The sequence below is a fragment of the Procambarus clarkii genome, chromosome 68 (genome assembly GCF_040958095.1).
Source record: "Procambarus clarkii isolate CNS0578487 chromosome 68, FALCON_Pclarkii_2.0, whole genome shotgun sequence".
Taxonomy (NCBI): Eukaryota; Metazoa; Arthropoda; class Malacostraca; order Decapoda; family Cambaridae; genus Procambarus; species Procambarus clarkii.
Genome location: NC_091217.1, coordinates 7,192,615 through 7,214,799, shown reverse-complemented (window position 1 = coordinate 7,214,799; position 22,185 = coordinate 7,192,615). Strand labels below are relative to the sequence as shown.

At 45.8% G+C, this 22,185-nt stretch overlaps 1 long non-coding RNA gene across 1 annotated transcript in view; it reads right to left on the bottom strand.

Annotated features, from left to right (window-relative positions):
• LOC138355694 (uncharacterized) overlaps window positions 1-22,185 on the bottom strand; it is a 39,412-nt gene that overhangs the window by 11,281 nt on the left and 5,946 nt on the right. The window contains exon 2 of the long non-coding RNA XR_011223983.1: window positions 866-943. This is a non-coding gene — a long non-coding RNA (uncharacterized lncRNA). The remainder of the gene's footprint in view (window positions 1-865; window positions 944-22,185) is intronic.

Genomic DNA, 22,185 nt, shown 5'->3' with positions numbered 1-22,185 from the left:
GGGTGATTTCCTTCGATAATTTAGCCCCAGAGACCAGTGATAGAGCCGCCACCACTGCTCTGACCTCTGGAGATGTGGTGGTGTATGCTGTGTGTGTGGGGGGGGGAGGTGTATGCTGTGTGTGTGTGTGTGGGAGGTGTATGCTGTGTGTGGCGGGGGAGGTGTATGCTGTGTGGATATGCAGGCTACGTGATTTATGAGGTGTGGAGCAAAGATGCATTGTGTACAAGAGAATTTTCAAACATATTTGCCTTACATGGAAAAATCTAGACATTTATAAATGTGGGTTCACCTCACTCTACGAGTCACCTAACTCTCCTTAACCGTAGGGAGCGGCGAAGGGGAAGGCGAGGTGAGTGTTGCCAGACTCCGGCTTCTAGCCGTCCGCCAGGTCTTACATCTTCCCTCTGGGTCAATAGAGGACCATCAAATATGTGTATGCTCGAAGTCGAATTCATGTGAAAGTTGATTACTGGTGTCAGCTCCCGAAAGAACACAGCCTCAAGCATACGCAGCCTCCTACGATCGTCGGTGTGTGTGATTACTGTGGTATCTTTCACTATGTCTTAGTGATACAGGATGGTGTTGCGGTATTGAGAATGCTGTTGCTTAATAACTCTGTCTAGCAAATGAATTGTAAGAAGTCTGCTCAATGTATTCGTGATGTGTCCTATGTAGCATATATTTCGGTGCGCACAGTCTCTTCACTGCCCTGCAATTCCTGTCAATTATGTCTCGTATCACCTTCCCATTCTTATATGTCTGAATGTAATTTTATAATATACTACAACGTCTTCCCTTGGGGGGCAGATTCTCCACCCCTGGGGCCTGATGATGTCACATGGCGGCTTAGCTTCTTACTTACGATTTAGTCGAATTATGTATTGTTGTAATCGTTGTTGACAGCAATTTGGCGGAGTCCTTCAAGTTCGTGGTGCAAGAACTGCAAAGAGGAGCATGTACGTAATTTGTACGTAGTAATGTACTCAGCTTACTATGCAAGGCCCGATATGCTTAATAAGCCAAGTTTTCCTGAAATAATATATTTTCTCTAATTTTTTTCTTATGAAATGATAAAGCTACCCATTTCCATATGTATGAGGTCAATTTTATTTTATTGGAGTTAAAATTAACGTAGATATATGACCGAACCTAACAAACCCAACCTAACCTAACCTATCTTTATAGGTTAGGTTAGGTTAGGTAGCCGAAAAAGTTAGGTTAGGTTAGGTTAGGTAGCCGAAAAAGTTAGGTTAGGTTAGGTTAGGTAGGTTAGGTAGTCGAAAAAACATTAATTCATGAAAACTTGGCTTATTAGGCAAATCGGGCCTTGCATAGTTGGTTGAGAAGTGCGTTCTGGCTACTAGGTACGATATATATATATATATATATATATATATATATGTCGTACCTAGTAGCCAGAACGCACTTCTCAGCCTACTATGCAAGGCCCGATTTGCCTAATAAGCCAAGTTTTCATGAACTATTGCTTTTTCGACTACCTAACCTACCTAACCTAACCTAACCTAACATTTTCAGCTACCTAACCTAACCTAACCTATGAAGATAGGTTAGGTAGGGTTGGTTAGGTTCGGTCATATATCTACGTTAATTTTAACTCCAATAAAAAAAAATTGACCTCATACATAATGAAATGGGTAGCTTTATCATTTCATAAGAAAAAAATTAGAGAAAATATAATAATTCAGGAAAACTTGGCTTATTAGGCAAATCGGGCCTTGCATAGTAGGCTGAGAAGTGCGTTCTGGCTACTAGGTACGACATATATATATATATATATATATATATATATATATATATATATATATATATATATATATATATATATATATATATACGGAATAATGTAAAATTCAAAATAACACTGGAAAATTTGCCTTTCCTTGTCTTTCCCAAGAGATGCCGAGCGGTCTGCTGGCGATCTCCAGTGACTAAAAGCCTTGTTAGAGAGTGACGGTGCAAGTTGGGGAGGGAGGGAGGGGGGGGGAAGGATGGATGGTGGAGCATGGTTTAGGAAAAGAACAAGAATGGGGAGAAATTTGGCTGAGGGAAAGAAAGAGCGAAGTGCGCGTGGAAAAGAAGGAAGGGGGGAGAGAGGAGAGCCTCGTCATCCATCCTCCTTCCTTCCCATCTCAGGTGGTGCTACGATGGAGGACTCCTCCTCCCTCCCCCCCCCACCCCCAACTCCTCCCCATTCAATCTCAGACAGAGGCAGGAACCACCCCATCACCCTTCCTGCCTCCCTCAGACACCCCACTCACTCTTACATTAAAACAATTTGCTCCCTCAGCAGACTACTCAATTCACCGGAATTCTGCCTCTTTTTCACTGGCAGATGGACCGCTTCGTCTTGGGGCTTCACACCTCTCTGGCCCTCCCAGTCGATGGCTGGTCCTCCTTCACCTCTATGTTTCTTGTTTCTCACTCTCTCTCTCTCTCTTTTTGTCTCCTTTAAAGTTTGTTCTCTATTTTTTTTACTCTTGCTTGGCCGCCCGCCATCTCTCTCTCTGCCCTTGTAACTATTTGAATCTTCAGACCTTTCGCATGCTCTCAAACTCGTCCCTTTCCCACCTGCTCCTTTCCATCTTGCAACTCCAATACAACCCCGTTTCGGCCTCCCTCCCTTCCCATCTTCTGTCTCACATTCCCAGCACCCACCACATGTTCCATAATCCAGACCTTTCACGGGGGAAATCTCAAAAGAAATACTTTCAAAAACTAAGTTAATCTGAGCGAGCAGGTCTCAGGTGAAGGCCCGTGGCGAGAGCTGGACACTTTAAGCCTAGTGGACACCACAAAATCCCACAGTGATTGCTGGGATCCTGGACACGCTGGGACTAATGGGATATCTCAGAAGCCCGCAGTGGTCATTGGGACTCGTTGGGACCAAAAGGGATATCTCAGAAGCCCGTAGTGGTCATTGGGCCACGCTGGGACCAATGGGATATCTCAGAAGCCCGCAGTGGTCATTGGGCCACGCTGGGACCAATGGGATATCTCAGAAGCCCGCAGTGGTCATTGGGACTCGTTGGGACCAAATGGGATATCTCAGAAGCCCGCAGTGGTCATTGGGACACGCTGGGACTAATGGGATATCTCAGAAGCCCGCAGTGGTCATTGGGACTCGTTGGGACCAAATGGGATATCTCAGAAGCCCGCAGTGGTCATTGGGACACGCTGGGACCAATGGGATATCTCAGAAGCCCGCAGTGGTCATTGGGCCACGCTGGGACCAATGGGATATCTCAGAAGCCCGTAGAGGTCATTGGGACACGCTGGGACCAATGGGATATCTCAGAAGCCCGCAGTGGTCATTGGGCCACGCTGGGACTAATGGGATATCTCGGAAGCCCGTAGTGGTCATTGGGCCACGCTGGGACCAATGGGATATCTCAGAAGCCCGTAATGGTCATTGGGACTCGTTGGGACCAAAAGGGATATCTCAGAAGCCCGTAGAGGTCATTGGGACTCGTTGGGACCAAATGGGATATCTCAGAATCCCGCTGGAAAAATCCTGACTGGGGGATCGCGTTTCTTCACTTCATTAATGTGTATACGTTTGTTCTGGCTGGAATATTTCTATCATAACAACACAGAAGAAACTTTGTCCACTTTCGCTTGGCTTTATTAACATTTGTCGTCACTTTTGGTGTCCGTAAAGTCAACGTTTTGAGTGGTTTTAGGGACTGTAACGGCTGTAACGGTTGTAACGGCTGTAACGGTTGTAACGGTTCTAACGGTTGTAACGGCTGTAACGGTTGTAACGGCTGTAACGGTTGTAACGGTTCTAACGGCTGTAACGGTTCTAACGGTTGTAACGGTTCTAACGGCTGTAACGGTTGTAACGGCTGTAACGGTTGTAACGGCTGTAACGGTTGTAACGGTTCTAACGGCTGTAACGGTTCTAACGGTTGTAACGGTTCTAACGGCTGTAACGGTTGTAACGGTTCTAACGGCTGTAACGGTTCTAACGGCTGTAACGGCTGTAACGGTTAACTATTAACCTTCGATGCATTTGAAACATTTGTTGAGACTTCCAAAGAATTTAGCCATTTATAACCATTTAAATGGTGATGGTGACATCACAGTGTGGGTTCCGGTGACATATATATATATATATATATATATATATATATATATATATATATATATATATATATATATATATATATATATATATAAGATATTGATCGAACATTGATTCGGTCAGTTGTAATAAAAGCACATTTCAGTGAAGCTACAACCCGCATGCTTCGAACACAAGTATCTGAACAAAATCCACAAGGGTCGTGACGAAGGTTCGAACCTACGTCCGAGAGGATCCCAGACGCTGTCTTAATCGACTGAGCTACCACATGGTAAACAAATCCCCTTGTGGATTTGTTCATTTGATACATCACGCTATTGTGATTTCTGTATGTAACAAATATCTGCTTGCTCAGGAAAAAAAAAAAACAACTTTCCCACTCTAGGCCTAATTATATACAAAATTATAATATAAATTAACATTAATATAGACAAATACCGTTTTTTTATATAGTATATTAAAACTAATTTATCTCAAAATTAATTTTAGGGTCGTTCAGAGCTTGGATGAATATAGCAGTTAACGCGACAAACTTTAACAATATAAAAATTTGTTGTGTCCAAAGAATGACTGGAAGCTTCGACCTGCACAATGTTGCGGTTTGAAAAGAAAAATAAGATTTTAACCGTGTCCTTCCCACCCGCTTGGTTCAATATTTTAGGCATGCAAATCCTGATAGCAAAATGCTGATCAAGGAGTGGAATAATGAGCAAATGGTACAAAGCCTGATGGCAGCGATATTAGGGAAATTCTCAGGGGCGCCTGAACGTGACAGAGGACACAAGGAGAAGGGCTTTGGTTGATTGAGACGAGCGTGACTGGTTGGAACGATGGGGCGTCTGTCTGGGAGGTGGGGAGTCTGTCTGGGAGGTGGGGCGTCTGTCTGGGAGGTGGGGAGTCTGTCTGGGAGGTGGGGAGTCTGTCTGGGAGGTGGGGAGTCTGTCTGGGAGGTGGGGAGTCTGTCTGGGAGGTGGGGAGTCTGTCTGGGAGGTGGGGAGTCTGTCTGGGAGGTGGGGAGTCTGTCTGGGAGGTGGGGAGTCTGTCTGGGAGGTGGGGAGTCTGTCTGGGAGGTGGGAGTCTGTCTGGGAGGTGGGGAGTCTGTCTGGGAGGTGGGGAGTCTGTCTGGGAGGTGGGAGTCTGTCTGGGAGGTGGGAGTCTGTCTGGGAGGTGGGGAGTCTGTCTGGGAGGTGGGAGTCTGTCTGGGAGGTGGGAGTCTGTCTGGGAGGTGGGAGTCTGTCTGGGAGGTGGGGAGTCTGTCTGGGAGGTGGGGAGTCTGTCTGGGAGGTGGGAGTCTGTCTGGGAGGTGGGGAGTCTGTCTGGGAGGTGGGGAGTCTGTCTGGGAGGTGGGAGTCTGTCTGGGAGGTGGGGAGTCTGTCTGGGAGGTGGGAGTCTGTCTGGGAGGTGGGGAGTCTGTCTGGGAGGTGGGGAGTCTGTCTGGGAGGTGGGAGTCTGTCTGGGAGGTGGGAGTCTGTCTGGGAGGTGGGGAGTCTGTCTGGGAGGTGGGGAGTCTGTCTGGGAGGTGGGGAGTCTGTCTGGGAGGTGGGAGTCTGTCTGGGAGGTGGGGAGTCTGTCTGGGAGGTGGGAGTCTGTCTGGGAGGTGGGGAGTCTGTCTGGGAGGTGGGGAGTCTGTCTGGGAGGTGGGGAGTCTGTCTGGGAGGTGGGGAGTCTGTCTGGGAGGTGGGGCGTCTGTCTGGGAGGTGGGGAGTCTGTCTGGGAGGTGGGGAGTCTGTCGGGGAGGTGGGAGTCTGTCTGGGAGGTGGGAGTCTGTCTGGGAGGTGGGAGTCTGTCTGGGAGGTGGGAGTCTGTCTGGGAGGTGGGAGGGGGTTTCGAATTGGGTCAGTGATGCTGGTCTGTAATTTATTTAAGGCCTCATTTCAGACTTTTCTCTGAACCTTCTCTGTAGTTCTCCAGGCTTTCTGGAGTTTCTCATTCGCTAACGACCAATTATACACCCTAGTCAGAGGGTTCAATAGTATCTTAGTTGTCTCTTTCAATGTCTAAGGCGAAATCTAGTCTGGTTTATTTCTTAAATCAAATTATTCCAGGTGTTTACCTATTCCTTGGTTACTACCATGTCCTCCATAATGGTTTACACTCTTCCATCACTGGTTTACAACCGTCCATCACTGGTTTACACCCGTCCATCACTGGTTTACACCCGTCCATCACCACTAATACCGTCTCTCCACTCCTCCTGGTACCTCCTCTGTCGAGGTCACCACAAACTTGCCACTTGATCAATACGTTCCAATACTTTAGTGTACTAACTTGGTGATTACGCTCCTGATTGACATCATATATGGTGGATTTTTTTGGGCTTGACCGACATTCTCAAACTGCATTTCCGCTTCCTTGTAGATCGTTGCTCTTTCGTTGCTTTGACCTTCCTGTCTCCTTGTTCGTCCCCGACCTGTGATGCCTGAGCTTGTCTCCAGTAAGGTACTACATACTCTTGAAACTGACCTGACACACAGTATTAAGAATCCTGAATGGCTCTGTTCGTATGTTTGAAGCCGTCCTTTGTTAACAAACGTTACATAAGCACTTTGGGGTAAGCTTATTAGGGCTTCTGATAGAGCTATGGCTGCTCCTGGGATTCTTTCTCTCTCGTACGTGAAACCAAGAGGTTTCACTTCCCATTTGGTGCCTCTCATTCAAATTCCTGTCATCAACGCATATTTCTGAATCTTGTTTTGTTTTTGTTGTTTGTACAGTACTGTGTTTAGATATGGGCTCCATGTAGAAGCTGCATACTCCGATACTAGTCTCACGTAGGTTGTGTACAGTGCCTGCCTTGGATGCCTCCTTGTCCAGATTCCCGAAAGTTACAGGGATATTTGCCCGCTTTGCTTATGTGATTATTTTGATATACGTACATGTTTGTGCGTGCGTGTGTGCGGGTCACGGGTGTATTATGTATAGCGTGTGCAAGAGGAGAGAGCGCGGGCCCCAGACACACACACACACACACACACACACACACACACACACACACACACACACACACACCACACACACACACACACACACACACACACACCACACACACACACACCCACACACACACACACACACACACAGACACACACACACACACACACACACCACACACACACACACACACACACACACACACACACACCACACACACACACACACACACACACACACACACACACAGACACACACAGACACACACACACACACACACACACACACCACACACACACACACACACACACACACACACACACACACAGACACACACACACACACACACACACACACACACACACACACACACACACACACCACACACACACACACACACACACACACACACACACACACACACACACACAGACACACACACATACACACACACACACACACACACACACACACACACACACACACACACACACACACACACACACAAGGTGATACAGCGCCTCGCCTCATTAATTATTCAAGGCGACAAGCAAGGCCCGACTACTTCCATCCTGGGAAAAACTTGTTTCTCTTTCTTGTCTTTCCCAGTATTGTCTGTTCCAGGAGAGAGGGGGAAAAGGGAGAGAGAGGAAAGAACGAGGAAATGAGAGTAGAAACAGGAAACGAGAACAAGATCAATATGGAGTGAAGGAGTTGAAAAGGGTCACTGGAAACTGGAAACTCCATCACTGTTGTGGTGATCCATCACACTAGCTTCCATCACCTGCGTCATTCTTTGCTTCTCAGTTTGTTCCAAGGGGAAATTGTGTAAACTGGTGTGTAGGATGTATAGTGAAACAAGTTTCACGGTCTTCCTAGTACATGGTTCACTATCCTCTACCCGTGAACCATTCACCACTATCCTCACCATTCCTCCTTCGTCCTCCTCGTCCTTGCTTCATCATATTCATGCATGTACTCATCTGGTGTCCCGTCGGTGCTGCGGGCAGTCACTTGGCGGCCCGGGTATATAGAGACCACGTAAGCGGTAAATAATTACGGGCTCACCATAGCCCGTGCTACATGGACACTTCGTTCTGAGTAGCTAAACCTGAAACACAACAACAACGGTAAATAATTTGACGGGCTATTCATGCCCGTGCCAACTCCTGGGTGGCTTAATCTTTATCAATCAATCGGTAAATGTTTATAAAATTACTCCTTCGAATCATCTACAAGATGAACTTTGTTTTCTGTCTCTCTCCCTCACGCAGTCTTCCTACTTTCCTCTACCATATATATTCTAAGCTTTATCCACAGCTTTTCTCAAAATGCAAATCCAGCCGCGATAGGCATCACCTCAGCTTTGATATCAAGCGCTCCAGACGCCTCCTCAGGGCTGATTAAAACCATTTCTTTCACATTCTCAGCTTTGATTCCTCGCTCTCACGATACCTCTTCATCCGCGCTCCTCTCAGCCCGCAGGGGGACACCACTCTATCCTCAGCTCCGGTTCCTAGCGCACCGCCCCACGCTGGGGTCGTTATTCTCAGCACGACTCTAAGACACAAACAGGTACTCCACTTGGCTGCCTCTTGGGACCGTCAAGTCCCGAACGCCAATACATACTGGATGTGGTAATCTCGCAGCGGTCGATAATACACAAGATTCCACGAGGATATGACAGAGTGATGATCCATTCCTACTGAGGCCCACTTCTTTGGACCTTTGGGCCCTCACCTCTCTCTCTCTCTCTCTCTCTCTCTCTCTGTCCAGAGTTCTCTCTTTTTGCTGGTCCGTCACTGTCTCGACAAATTACTGTCCAACAATCAAGTCACCAAATTCTTGTCGAAAAATCGTGACGACGAGTTGCTGCCGATCCATCTATGTATTTTCACTTGAAAAAGAGAGAGAGATGCCGAAAAAGACCGATAGTTTTACGACAGCCTTTCGTCCACACGAGCAGGGTCAAAGGTCAGCTGTGGGAGACGAAAAAGTTTGGAGCTTGTGACATTTATAGTGTATCGATGAGTCAGGTCTTACACATGTATGAATTCAAGCTTGTCTATGTATACATGTTTGTTGGAATTTATGTATGTATACAAGCACATCCGTAAGAGATAGCAACACATACACACACACACACTCACTGGCTATCTCAACATGCATTACTTCCCCTCTCAACCCTACATGGGATATAACCCTTCATCCTTACATGGGATATCACCCTTCATCTCTACATGGGATATCACCCTTCATCTCTACATGGGATATCACCCTTCATCCCTACATAGGATATCACCCTTCATCCCTACATGGGTTGCCACCTTTCCAACCCAACATGGGATTGCAAACTAAATATAAATTCCATATTAGTGTTGCTTCCACCAATTACAAATTCTGGCCATGTTTTCATCAAAATGTAATTAATTATAATTGCTAAAATTATTCCATGGCTTAACCAAAGAGGCGCTGAGCTTCTGACTATCACTATTCCCTGTGAATATATTATAAAGTATGTGTATATATATTATATATTATATATTATATATATTATATATATATTATATATATTATATATATTATATATATTATATATATATTATATATTATATATATTACTGCTAACCACCACATCATGGCTTATAACATTTCATTCACTCGGACCATAGAAGCCACCTATCGTCCTGCCCAACCACTTGGGCTGGACGGTAGAGCGTCGGTCTCGCTTCTTGCAGATCGGCGTTCAATCCCCGACCGTCCAAGTGGTTGGGCACCATTCTTTCCCTTCCCCCCCCCGTCCCATCCCAATCCCTAATCCTCATCCATTCCAAGTGCTATATAGTCATAATGGCTTAGCGCTTTCTCCTCATAATTCCCTTCCTCGGACCAAACGAGCCTCGAACCATAGATCACACCAGCAGCAGGCCGCAGGTCTACCAAATGAGCCACCAGCACACCTTTAATCCATTGGGTTATAGTTTACAGATTACACACAGATGTTCAATCACTGTTCAGAAACCTATAACCGGCTCCTCTGATTTAGGGTACGTGGCAGCGATCCGGCAAAGGCCATTCCTCTCTGGATCGCGACCCTGAAACTGCTCACTCTTGGGTCTCTGGTTTGCCTAACGAGTTCCTCCCCCCATCTCCTTCAAGGTCATTAACCCCCTCTCCCCTCCCAGGCGCCAAAGGTCACAAGAGACTAATTGCAATGTGCCTCAATGAATGTTCCAAACCCTTCTTGTTTTTCCCCCCCGAGCCTTGCTGAAGGTGGCAGCCTCGCCTCCCTTCAGTGTCTTCTATGACACACTATTCCCCACGATATTGCCATCCCTCGCGCCCCTGTTGTCTGTGGTGGTGGTCCTGCAGGGTACGGGGGTCTCTCCCTTCCCTAAGTCCCTAAATGCCACCATCTGAAGACTCCTGATCTCATAAACAAAAGACATTGACGCATTGCCGTGACAGGTTTCTATTGAGTAATTCATAATCTCCACAACTGTTTATAAGCCATGATGACAAATGTTTTCTTTAGTATTTAATGTGTGTAATCGTTGACTTGTACAGCGTTTTTCTCCCCACATGATAGGGCGAAGGGTCAAAATATGTAATTCAAGCTCATGGATTAAATTTCTATTTTACGGGATTAGTTAGATTCAAACATTAAGATGGCATCAAAGGGAGCATTCACATTTAAAGACACATCTCATGAGTCAAGGTTAACAGGTTACAATGGCAAGCATATTAAAAGTGGAAGGTCACCGCTTTAAACAAGGTCACAGCCCCAGGTGGCAAAGGTCTAATGTTTGTATCCGACTTCACTTATGTCTTCCATTTGGTTTCCCTCTCTCTGAGTCTGTCCATCTGTCTTTAGCTATCTCCATCACAACCTTCCGCACTCTCACTTCTTCCCCCCCCCCTCCCCACCTCCCTCATTCCCCACCTCCCTACCTCCGTCAATTCCCGACTCATCCATCGCTCGGATAAACCTGTCTGTTTCCTTGGAGGACGTAGTCTGAGCCTCCTTCAGAGAGAAGGGAGAGAGAGCGAGCGAGAGAGAGAGAGATAGAAGAGGAGAGGAGAGAGACAGGAGAGACAGAGAGCGATTTCTTTCCTCCACAGACACACATGGACATGAGAGACAAAAGTAAATGAAACGGGCGACAAGAGATCCTCGAGGCAAATTCAATATGCAGTTTCAATAGGAAAAATCGATGAGAAACGCGAGGAAGGAGTCATGACATTAACTGACCAGGTGATGAACAAGACGGGGCCAGGGAGCATCTAGGGGAGAACACACACACTCACACACACACACACACACTCACACACACATACACACTAATGAGAAAAGTTGACAGATGAGGATTGAAAATTTCTCGAGGATGACTTAAACTGTTGCTGTTATATAGCCTCTATATACATAGGCTTGGTGCCTACTGTTGATAATTACTTAAACAAGCTGCTACCTGGTCCGAGAAATAAATACCAGAGTTCACAGCAGCAAGTGTAAGGTGATGGGAACAGGAGACAGAAAGACCAATATACAATGAAGGGGAGGAACTACCTCTCTGTAACGACTCGAGAAAAAGACCTGGGAGTGGACGCAACACCAAACATAACTCCAGAGGCTCATGTAAACAGGGTAACGGCAGCTGCATACTCTACGCTGGCAAAAGTCAGAACATCATCCAGGAACCAAAATAAGGAAGCATTTAGATCACTGTACAACCGCTAACGTGAGACCAGTATTAGAGTATGCCGCCCCATCGTGGAGCCCCATCTAAATAACACAAGAAAACTTGAAAATTTTAAGAATTTTGAGACGAAGTTCCTCCCAAAGTTGCGAGGGATGGGGGTTTGAAGAGGGACTGAAAGAACTAAAGCTGATGACGCTAGAGTAGAGGCATGACACAGATATAAAATATTTAGTGGGATAGAGTGGGGAAAAGGAAATGTTCTGAATGAATACCTACAGAACAAGACGGGATGGATGGAAGCTTCAGAAGTTACAGAGATATTATAAAGTTTTCTTTTAGAGTAATAGTGAGAAAATGGAATAAATTAAAGGAGCAAACTTCATTTATAATTTTAGAAGTAGATATGATAGGGACATTAGCCAGGAGTCTTGCTTTAGATAACCGGCGGTTGGAAAGGCGGGGTGTAAGAGCTAGTGTTCGACCCTGTAGGCACAAATAGAAGATTGTTTACACCTCACCTGTTTACACCTTGTATGTTTACACTTGACCTGTTTACGCCTGGCCTGTTTACACCTGGCTTATAAAAGCTCCCTTCACTATCACCACAAAAAGGCCCCGCTCCTGTGCCTAACTCAAAAAAAGGCCCCGCTCCTGTGCCAGGTAAGCTCACAACGGGCTCACCATAGCCCGTGCTACTTGGAACTTTTTGTTCCTAGTAGCTGAATCTTAACAAACAACAACCACCACCACTCCCCTCACAACCACCACCACTCCCCTCACTACCACCACCACTACCACTCCCCTCACTACCACCACCACTCCCCTCTCCCTAATCACACGGTCGTCTAATCACAAAGTCTCTTCATCAAGGCCCCTCTCTCTCTCTCTCTCCCCTCTTCTAATGCCTAATGACTCAATCCCTTGTTATCTAGGGTGAACTGCCTATCTGCTCATGATGAAGACGAGTAATCCGATTAATATTTGATTAATTCTCCAACCGGTTTAAAGGAGCCTTAACATAGATTACTTGACGATTAGTGACCAGTGGATTCTCCTCGATGGTTTCGAACACCAGAGCCAGGATGAAAATGTCGATTCGAACGCCAAAAGTATAAAGCTGGAGGTTCGAACACCTTAAGCTTGAGGAATGGCTTGAGGATGGTGAACCATGGTGAACCATCCCACCTATCACCATCCCATCTCAGCCTTCGGCATTATCTCTCATACCCTGTGATAAAAGTTCGCGGACAACGTTGGCGAACCCAAGTTCGATTCCCGAACGAAACAGGGTTTCTTACATCTAATGCGTCTGTTCACCTAGCAGTATACAGGTATCTGGGAGTTAGACAGCTGCTGCGGACTGCTTCCTGGAGGAGGTGAGAGAGAAATGTACGTAGTAGATATGGAGAAAAATTAGGGTGGGAGTCAGTACGTTAGATAATCGATGGTTTGAAAGGCTCAAATATTTCCACTAGTAAATGCAGGCACACCAAAATATACCCACACACTTAGGCTGGAAGGTAGAGCGACGGTCTCACTTCATGCAGGTCGGCGTTCAATCCCCAGACCGTCTAAATGGTTGGGCACCATTCCTTCCTTCCGTCCCATCCCAAGCCCTTTATTCTGACCTTTTTCCAAGTGCTATATAGACGCTTGGCGTCTTTCTCCCTGATAATTCCCTCCCCTCCCTCCCTCACACAAGCCAGCCCTTATTATTAAAACCAGAAAAGCTTTGGTCTCCATTTCGAACTTATAAAAGATGGGAAGCATTTTTTTTACTCTCAATGTGACACAGAAACACCCCAAAAAATTAAATAAATAAATCACACACCATAGACAGAAAATTAAAGGAACTCAACAATGTTAGTTCTAAAGTTACACAAGTTTCCGCAATTTTAAAACTTGGGGCAAAAAACAGTTGCAATTTAAGTCGAGAAGTAATTAAGTTAATGGCACTGCTGACTCTAGTCTTTTAATTAAGGCTTTTGTACTAGCAGTTGTCTGATCTTATCCCATACTTGTGAGGCTCTGAAAGAAGGACTGGATCCTATGAAAGGAGGATTGGATCCTTTGAAAGGAGGATTGGATCCTTTGAAAGGAGGATTGGATCCTTTGAAAGGAGGATTGGATCCTTTGAAAGGAGGATTGGATCCTTTGAAAGGAGGATTGGATCCTATGAAAGGAGGACTGGATCCTTTGAAAGGAGGATTGGATCCATTTAGAGAAACAATGGATGATAAAAGATAAATATCTTAAGGAGGTAAAGTAGACTCCAGTTCTATGATTAGTGTTGGCTCTTTGAAGAAATTTCATCTTTTGTGCGTTTTTCTTTAAACATCTAAATGTAAAAGTTTTGACTTAAACAAGCTGCTTGCTGCTACATAACCTACATATACATAGTCTTGGTGCCTTCTTTTGATAATTACTTACCTATTTAAGCAAGCTGCTAGCTGGTCCGAGGAATAAATACCCCACAATACCCCACTACAAATTACTAACGACAAATTTACATGTTTGGAAAAAGGACAGTTCAAAGTTCTATGCTAGAGCTGTCAGCTGTCAGGGCGCCTGACAGCTGGGTGGACAGCGCATCGGATTCGTAGTCCTGAGGTTCCGGGTTCGATCCCCGGTGGAGGCGGAGACAAATGGGCAAAATGTTTCTTGCACCCTGATGCCCCTGTTACCTAGCAGTAAATAGGTACCCGGGAGTTAGACAGCTGCTCCGCCTGCTTCCTGGGGGGGGGGGGGTGTAACAAAAAGGAGGCCTGGTCGAGGACTGGGCCGCGGGGACGCTAAGCCCCGAAAACATCTCAAGATAACCTCAAGACAGTAAAACACAGAATGAAAGAAGACTTTAGGTAGATGACGTGATAAAGTTTACTCTGATCTTAGCGTGAGTCTACGTCGCTCTCTCAACTGTTGTGTTCTCTTTAGCTGACAAATTATTACATACCACAAATCTAATTAACCTCAGAGCCAGGATGCACCATGCATTTACGTGTATTTACGAAACCTGTGCATCTTTCCTTCATCACGGAGACATAGTCGGTACTTGGTAAACAGTTTGCAAGTTTGGCCATGCTGGAGACCTCTCGCAGCTATAGTGTTCTAAACCACCTCGTTGCGTTCGCAAGCTCTTGTTAACTCTCTAATAAATACGAACTAAGCCGCCATGATTGAGGTAAGATGTACAGGTTTCGCAAGCGACCACGAAATTGGTTGTTGAATACTTACCTGGCGTCCCAAGTCTAGTGTCAGGCGTCACTGTGATATCTAGAACTCTAATTCTATTAGTCTAATTACCTGAGTCGAATATATTGTCTGAAATCCTATTATTAAAATCAAAAGCTTGCATTTTATTGTACAAAGCTTAAAGTCTCAAGTTTAAATTTCAAATTCTTCAGTTATATATATATATATATATATATATATATATATATATATATATATATATATATATATATATATATATATATATATATAAAGAAACATCTAAGGTCTTTTTTTTTTACGTTCAGATTTCGGCGAATATTAATTCGTGAAATTACCATCAGGATCAAGCTTAATAAAGATAAGGTTTAGAGCCCCTGGTTCTCTGGTAACACTGTATTGCTGCTAATTGGATCAATGTTCAACCTGATCCCTTTTACGCGAGTTCCCCCATAGAGGATTGGATCTTTGATACGCGAGAGAATCACTCATTAAACGGGAGCATTTGATTATCTTGGAGGGAGGGAGGGAGAGGTAAGATCTTATCCTTTTCCATTACCCAAGTTATTTTTTCTTTCTAAGTTTGTCATCTTTCTCGTCTCTTTGTTCGTTATTTAATTTGTCCTGTTTACTGTCGCCTTCCCTTCACACCTGATGGATCGGGGAGGGTGCTGGAGTGTGTGTACTCACCTATTTGTACTCGTCTATTTGTGCCTGCAGGATCGAGCATTGACTCTTGGATCCCGCCTTCCTAGGCATCGGTTGTTTACAGCAATGACTCCGGTCCTATTTCCCTATCATATCTAATTTTAAAATTATGAATAGAGTTTGCTTCCACATCCTGCTCCTTAATAATTGCATTCCATCTTTCCACTACTCTCACGCTAAATGAGAACTTCCTAACATCTCTGTGACTCATGAGTTTCCAGCTTCCACCCATGTCCCCTCGTTCTGTTAGTATTTAGTTTGAACATTTCGTCTATTTCCACTCTGTCAATCTCCCTGCCCCCGGGTAGGTATTTTATATGTTGCTATCATATCCCCCAATCCCTTTTTTTTCCTAGTGTCGTCAGGTTCAGTTCCTTCAGACGCTCTTCATACCTACCCCGCCCCCACATACACACACAAGACTCGCATATACATATACACAAACAGGACAGTCCTCTCCTCCCCCATCCCACTCCAGGTAGCGGCCCATCGCCTCTCTCCCATCACGATAAATCTCAAAGTATTTTCCGTCCCACCATGATTTCCAGGCACATTTCCTCTCGACCCAAGAAAGTGGAAAAGAAAATTCAACTCGCCTCTAACACCCCCCCCCTAACCCCCCTACCCCCTCCCCGTTCTCTCAGCCACCTCCTTCCCCCTAAACCCATCCTCCCTCCCATTCTTCCCTTCCTTCCCCTCTCGGCACTGCTTACTTAATGCAAATTTCATGCATATTCTCCGGCTCCTTAAACTTTTGACCTTGTGTTTATTTCCAGCATTTTGATACGGATTTTCAAACAGCCTCGCAACCAGCAGAGCAACCAGGAGGCCTGGTCGACGACCGGGCCGCGGGGACACTAAGCCCCGGAAGCACCTCAAGGTAGCCTCATGGTAGGTAGCCTCGCTCTCTCGAGGGCACTTTGTTGTGGCTTAAAACCTCGGCGAGGTAATCAGAACGTGAGACAGGGATCAGGTACTTAAGAGATAGTTGGTGCAAGGAAGCGCCGGTGCTGATTGGTGGTGGTGAGGAAGTGTACTCTCTTAATTGTGCTTGCAGGGGTTTGAGCTTGAGCTCTTTGGTTCCGCCTCTCAACTGTCAATCATCTGGTGTACAGATTCCTGAGCCAATTGGGCTCTAATCATATTTACACATCAATAAGTCTCTAGACTAACGTCTTCGTTGCTTGTGTGTGTGGATTGCGTTGCTTGTTTCTGCTACGTTAGTGGCCTATTCTCCTGAGCCCAGCTCTCTCTTGCAGACTTCTCCACGATAACTCAAATCCCACTCTACGGCCGGATGTCACCAGTTTACGAGGCTGTAAACTGTTTAGATCGTCACCCGTGACAGGTGGCTACCGTCACCTGCTACACCCACACACACACACACACAGTCGTAATCCAGCGATCCTTCAGATTTCGCGCCTACCGTAGGACCGCATGTCAGCTCTCTCATTCCACCTGCCCACCTACCACTAGCCCACGCTCCCACACGATCTACCCACCTGCCCACCTACCACTAGCCCACGCTCCCACACGATCTACCCACCTGCCCACCTAGCCGGCCCGCCAATCTCTCGGGTTGCGGGGTGATCAATCCCCAAATAATGGATCAGGCACAGTTTTATGGTTGGCCGCTAGATTGAGAGCGCCTCCCAGGGTGCCCGGAGAAAGAGGAGAAGGAGGAGATGGAAGTAAAAAAGAAATAACGTAGGATAGGACGAAGTGAAGGGTCAAAAAGTGTTACGTTAGCGGCCAAGGTTATGATGCTGAGGTGGTGAGGGAAGAGAGAGAGAGAGAGAGAGAGAGAGAGAGAGAGAGAGAGAGAGAGAGAGAGAGAGAGAGAGAGACAGAGAGAGAGAGAGAGAAACCATTAATCCCACTGTAATAAAGCAAGCAGTAATTAAGGTAAGCATATATAGTTTTTGTGTATCGGGGGATCGAGGCTCGCCAGCAGTTGCCCTGCTTGGACAACTTCTTCATTATACATTATCATCTTTTTACCATGTCGTAGCTCAGTCGATTAAGGCAGCGTCTGGGGATCCTCTCGCACGTAGGTTCGAACCCTCGTCACGGCCCTTGTGGATTTGTCCAACTTCTTCATCTTTGAGAGCTCTTCTCCATCGTCTTAAAAAATCGCATTAACAATCACACGGTCTTAGACGGCATCACAATCTTCAACACCCTCTTCCCCCCCCCCCCACACCCCCAAGCTAACACCCTCCCCCCCCCCCCCCGGCAAACCCCCCCCCCCCCTCTCAACAGTGTTTGGCTGCAAATTGCTTTATATGCAAATGCGTCCGGAAGCAATTTGTGATTCGCACTGTAATTACCTACAACTTGTGGCGACAATTTTAGTGCATTATGTCTACCTTTAGCCACAAAACACACACACACAGGCAGCCCCAGCATAGAGCCAAACACACACACACGTCCACGTACAAGCCAGGTGCATACGTCCACGTACAAGCCAGGTGCAAACGTCCACGTACAAGCCAGGTGCATACGTCCACGTACAAGCCAGGTGTACACGTCCACTTACAAGCCAGGTGTACACGTCCACGTACAAGCCAGGTGCATACCTCCACGTACAAGCCAGGTGTACACGTCCACGTACGAGCCAGGTGTACACGTCCACGTACAAACCAGCGGAACAACACATTAATCAGACAACGGACAGTGTCCTAACACACACACACCAGTCAGAGGAGAGGTGCGCTTGTTGACATAAATCTCAGTTAATTACACCTGTCGGCCTCATTGTCAGGTCCATTACTCATCTGATGCTTCGGTGTCTCCCGCTTCGCGACACTGAAAGGCATTTTATCGCTTAATTATTGTTGAACAGCGAGCCGTTTCATTTGTCGCGGCGGCGGGCCCTATGCTGACGAGATGGGATGCTCTGTGAGCTGGCTGGTGGGTCGACTGTGTCCCTGTGGGCAGTGTCCCCCTGTGGGCAGTGTCTCCCTGTGGGCAGTGTCCCCCTGTGGGCAGTGTCTCCCTGTGGGCAGTGTCTCCCTGTGGGCAGTATCCCCCTGTGGGCAGTGTCCCCCTGTGGGCAGTGTCTCCCTGTGGGCAGTGTCCCCCTGTGGGCAGTGTCTCCCTGTGGGCAGTGTCTCCCTGTGGGCAGTGTCCCCCTGTGGGCAGTGTCCCCCTGTGGGCAGTGTCTCCCTGTGGGTAGTGTCCCCCTGTGGGCAGTGTCCCCCTGTGGGTAGTGTCCCCCTGTGGCAGTGTCCACCACGTAGCGGGACAGTCCCACCTACACCCTCTAGGTTTACCAAACAGCTCGCCACAAAGGGCAAGCGCTTGGTGTGTGGTTGCGAATTCCCTACAATATTAATACAACAATTTGACATGCGGGAATCCACTATGGCATGTTTGGAGCGGTGAAAAATGCATCCAATTTGTGAAGGATTTGACATGATCCCTGTTTTGAAAGCCTAAAATACTGTCATTGGCATCTGTTGGATATTGACGCCCCAAGCCCAGATCTGCGGTTTTTATATATAACTAATTTACATAAATCACCAAACTGCTCTTGTGTCTGATTTCAATTACGAAACGAGCCGTAAAAACGGGAAGTTTTGGGTATAGTGTTTTTTTTAGACATTCTTCGATTGGCAATCCGGTTACAATCCCGTGTACCTGTTGGGCAAACGAGCCACTTATTCACGTTTGTTATTAATAAAGTATTCACACTATTTTATAACTACTGCTGTTTGCTACCATAATACTCAACGGTCGTTAGTGACAACGGATGGTAGACGTGTCACCACACGTCATAACTGTCACCACTCGTCATAACTGTCATCACACCTGTCACGACAGACGTGCATTCTGGGAATGGAGGATGATTAAATGCCTTTAGGTATTTGAAGTTAGGAACGAACTTTGAGAGCAGTTCGTCTTTGTGGACTTAAGACCTAATCTGTCTTAATAATTGACCTGACCTCTCCAGACGTTCTCAAATCCCCTTCCGCCTTCTCCCCTCAATAAACTATTTCTTCAGTTTTGCAAAACACGATATTCCAGCACCACTTACTAGGTTGCAATGGTCTTACGGTAACCAAGAACATATCAGACAAGGGCAGGGTAACTGGATTGCAACCTGTTCTCAGGCTTAGCTGATTCACGATGCGCCATAAACGCATTCATCAATTTAAACAAATTTTATTTTGTGAAACATAAAGTACTATTATTGTATGTTATTATTTCGTGTACATGTACGCGCAGGTTGGGTGTTTAGGTTCTGCTGGCAATTTTTTATATTTGCAGTACATTGGTGAAGCCTTTACAGAGTTATGATATGAACAGAGGTCAATGAAGCACTGTTCGGGGAAATGTGTGTGAACGTCATCAGTTGTGAGTCGTGTGTAACAGCCCGTCCTCCAAACAAAGGTCAAAGTTCATTCCATGCACCCGCCAAACCCACCGTTTATGAATGAAAAACAGTTTACACACGACTCGCAACTGATGACGTCCGAACACTTCCGGAACAAGTGCTTCGCTGACGAATTTTGTTCGAATCACAACGCTGTAAATGCTTCACCCACGTACTTCAAATACAAATAATCGCCAACAGAACCTAAACACCTAACTTAACCTATGACTATATATATGCACAATGTGCTAATATAATAATATTAATTTATATTTGATAAAATTCCTGTTTTGAATGAACAGCATGTTAAAATTGATGAATGATGTCTTTGGGGTCAACTACTGGATGGAATGGACTTGCACTGAGGACGGGTTGTGTGTAAAGCGTTTTTCACTCAAAACAGGTTTTTTTTTTTGCTGGATTAACGAGCATTTGGCGTTAATGACGACGCAGTCCGACCTCATCAACAAAGACCAAATGCTCGTTAATTCAACAGCCAAACCCCCTGATTATGAATTAAATAGCTTTACGCACGGCTCAAGTGTTAACATTTCTCGGTGCTTTGCTGACCACTGTTCGAATATGTATTTACAAAACATGGATTGTCACAGTCGGTAAATAGCACCTCTTTTGCTGTGCATTTGGTCACGTGACTGTACTGAGCCTCGGGACATGCCTATCCTGTACGCACTGGATACGCTGTGCTAACGCCTCCATAAACCAACCTCACCATAAACAATTTACCCAACCTCTCCTTGGCCTATGCATAAGTCACATATATAATTAAGTAATATACGAGGGGAAAAAAACTATTATTGCACCGGATGGGATATAGATGATTCATTCCGTCAGTTATAGGCCAATTATATGGGTCAAATACTGACCATAGTGATAACAGGTGTCAGTGTATGTTATACTGCTATATCAAACTACCCCCCTCCCCCACTCCCCCCCTCATCTATATTCTGAGGTCATATAGATAGGTGGTGGTGGTGTGTGTGTGTGTGTGTGTGTGTGTGTGTGTGTGTGTGTGTGTGTGTGTGTGTGTGTGTGTGTGTGATGGGAGGGAGTTTGAGAGGGAGAACAACATATTCTATTTCCAAAGAATGAACACGAAAAAAGTTTGTACAAAAAACAACACATACTTTCTGCCATTTCAAAGATCATCGAATTGGCTTTAAAGTTCATCAATAAAGTATTCACGACTGACAAAGGCGGACATGGTCACGCCTCCTACACTGCTCCCTGCAGTGTGAAGGAGGCGTGCCAGAAGCACTTCCTCCTAGAGTGCCGAGTGCTGGTACGACAGCCTCTGGCACGACACTGAGAGCGAGACACTGTGTTCCCCTAAGGATCCACACCCCCCTGTGACCAGAAGCCAGATTCACGAAGCAGATACGCAAGCACTTACGAACCTGTACATTTTTTCTCAATCTTTGGCGGCTTTGTTTACAATTTTTAAACAGTTCATCAGCTCTGAAGCACCAGGAGGCTGTTTATAACACTAACAACAGTTGATTAGGAAGTTTTCACGCTTGTAAACTGTTTAATAAATGTAATCAAAGCCGTCAAAGATTGAGCAAAGATGTACACGTTCGTAAGTGTTTGTGTAACTGTTTCGTGAATCTGGCTCCCTGGTCTAATTCTCGCCTCCTCTGCTCTCACAACATCGGACTTGACCCGACAAGACCTGACTATACTTCATGCTCAATGGAATGGAAACCAGTTAGTAGTTCCTGTCCTGCACAATAGATGGCGCTGACCTGGTCGAAGTCGCCTGTCTTGTACAATAGATGGCGCTGACCTCTCTCTCGTTCACACCACCTGTCCTGCCTTACGACCTGTATGTTTACACCACACTATCAAACACTGAATTACGCAAATACAAAGAGACATTATACTAAGTTACACAATTTCAGGCCATGAATGTCAGTGTTGTTGGCCCATAATTATAGCGAATGGACTGTGTTATAGAACACTGTTCCTATTTGCTGCTCAAAAAATAAATAGCGAATAAGGCTCTAAACTACCCTTTGTGACGGTTAGTTGTGTGTATGTGTGTGTGTGTGTGTGTGTGTGTGTGTGTGTGTGTGTGTGTGTGTGTGTGTGTGTGTGTGTGTGTGTATATTCACCTAGTTGTGCTTGCGGGG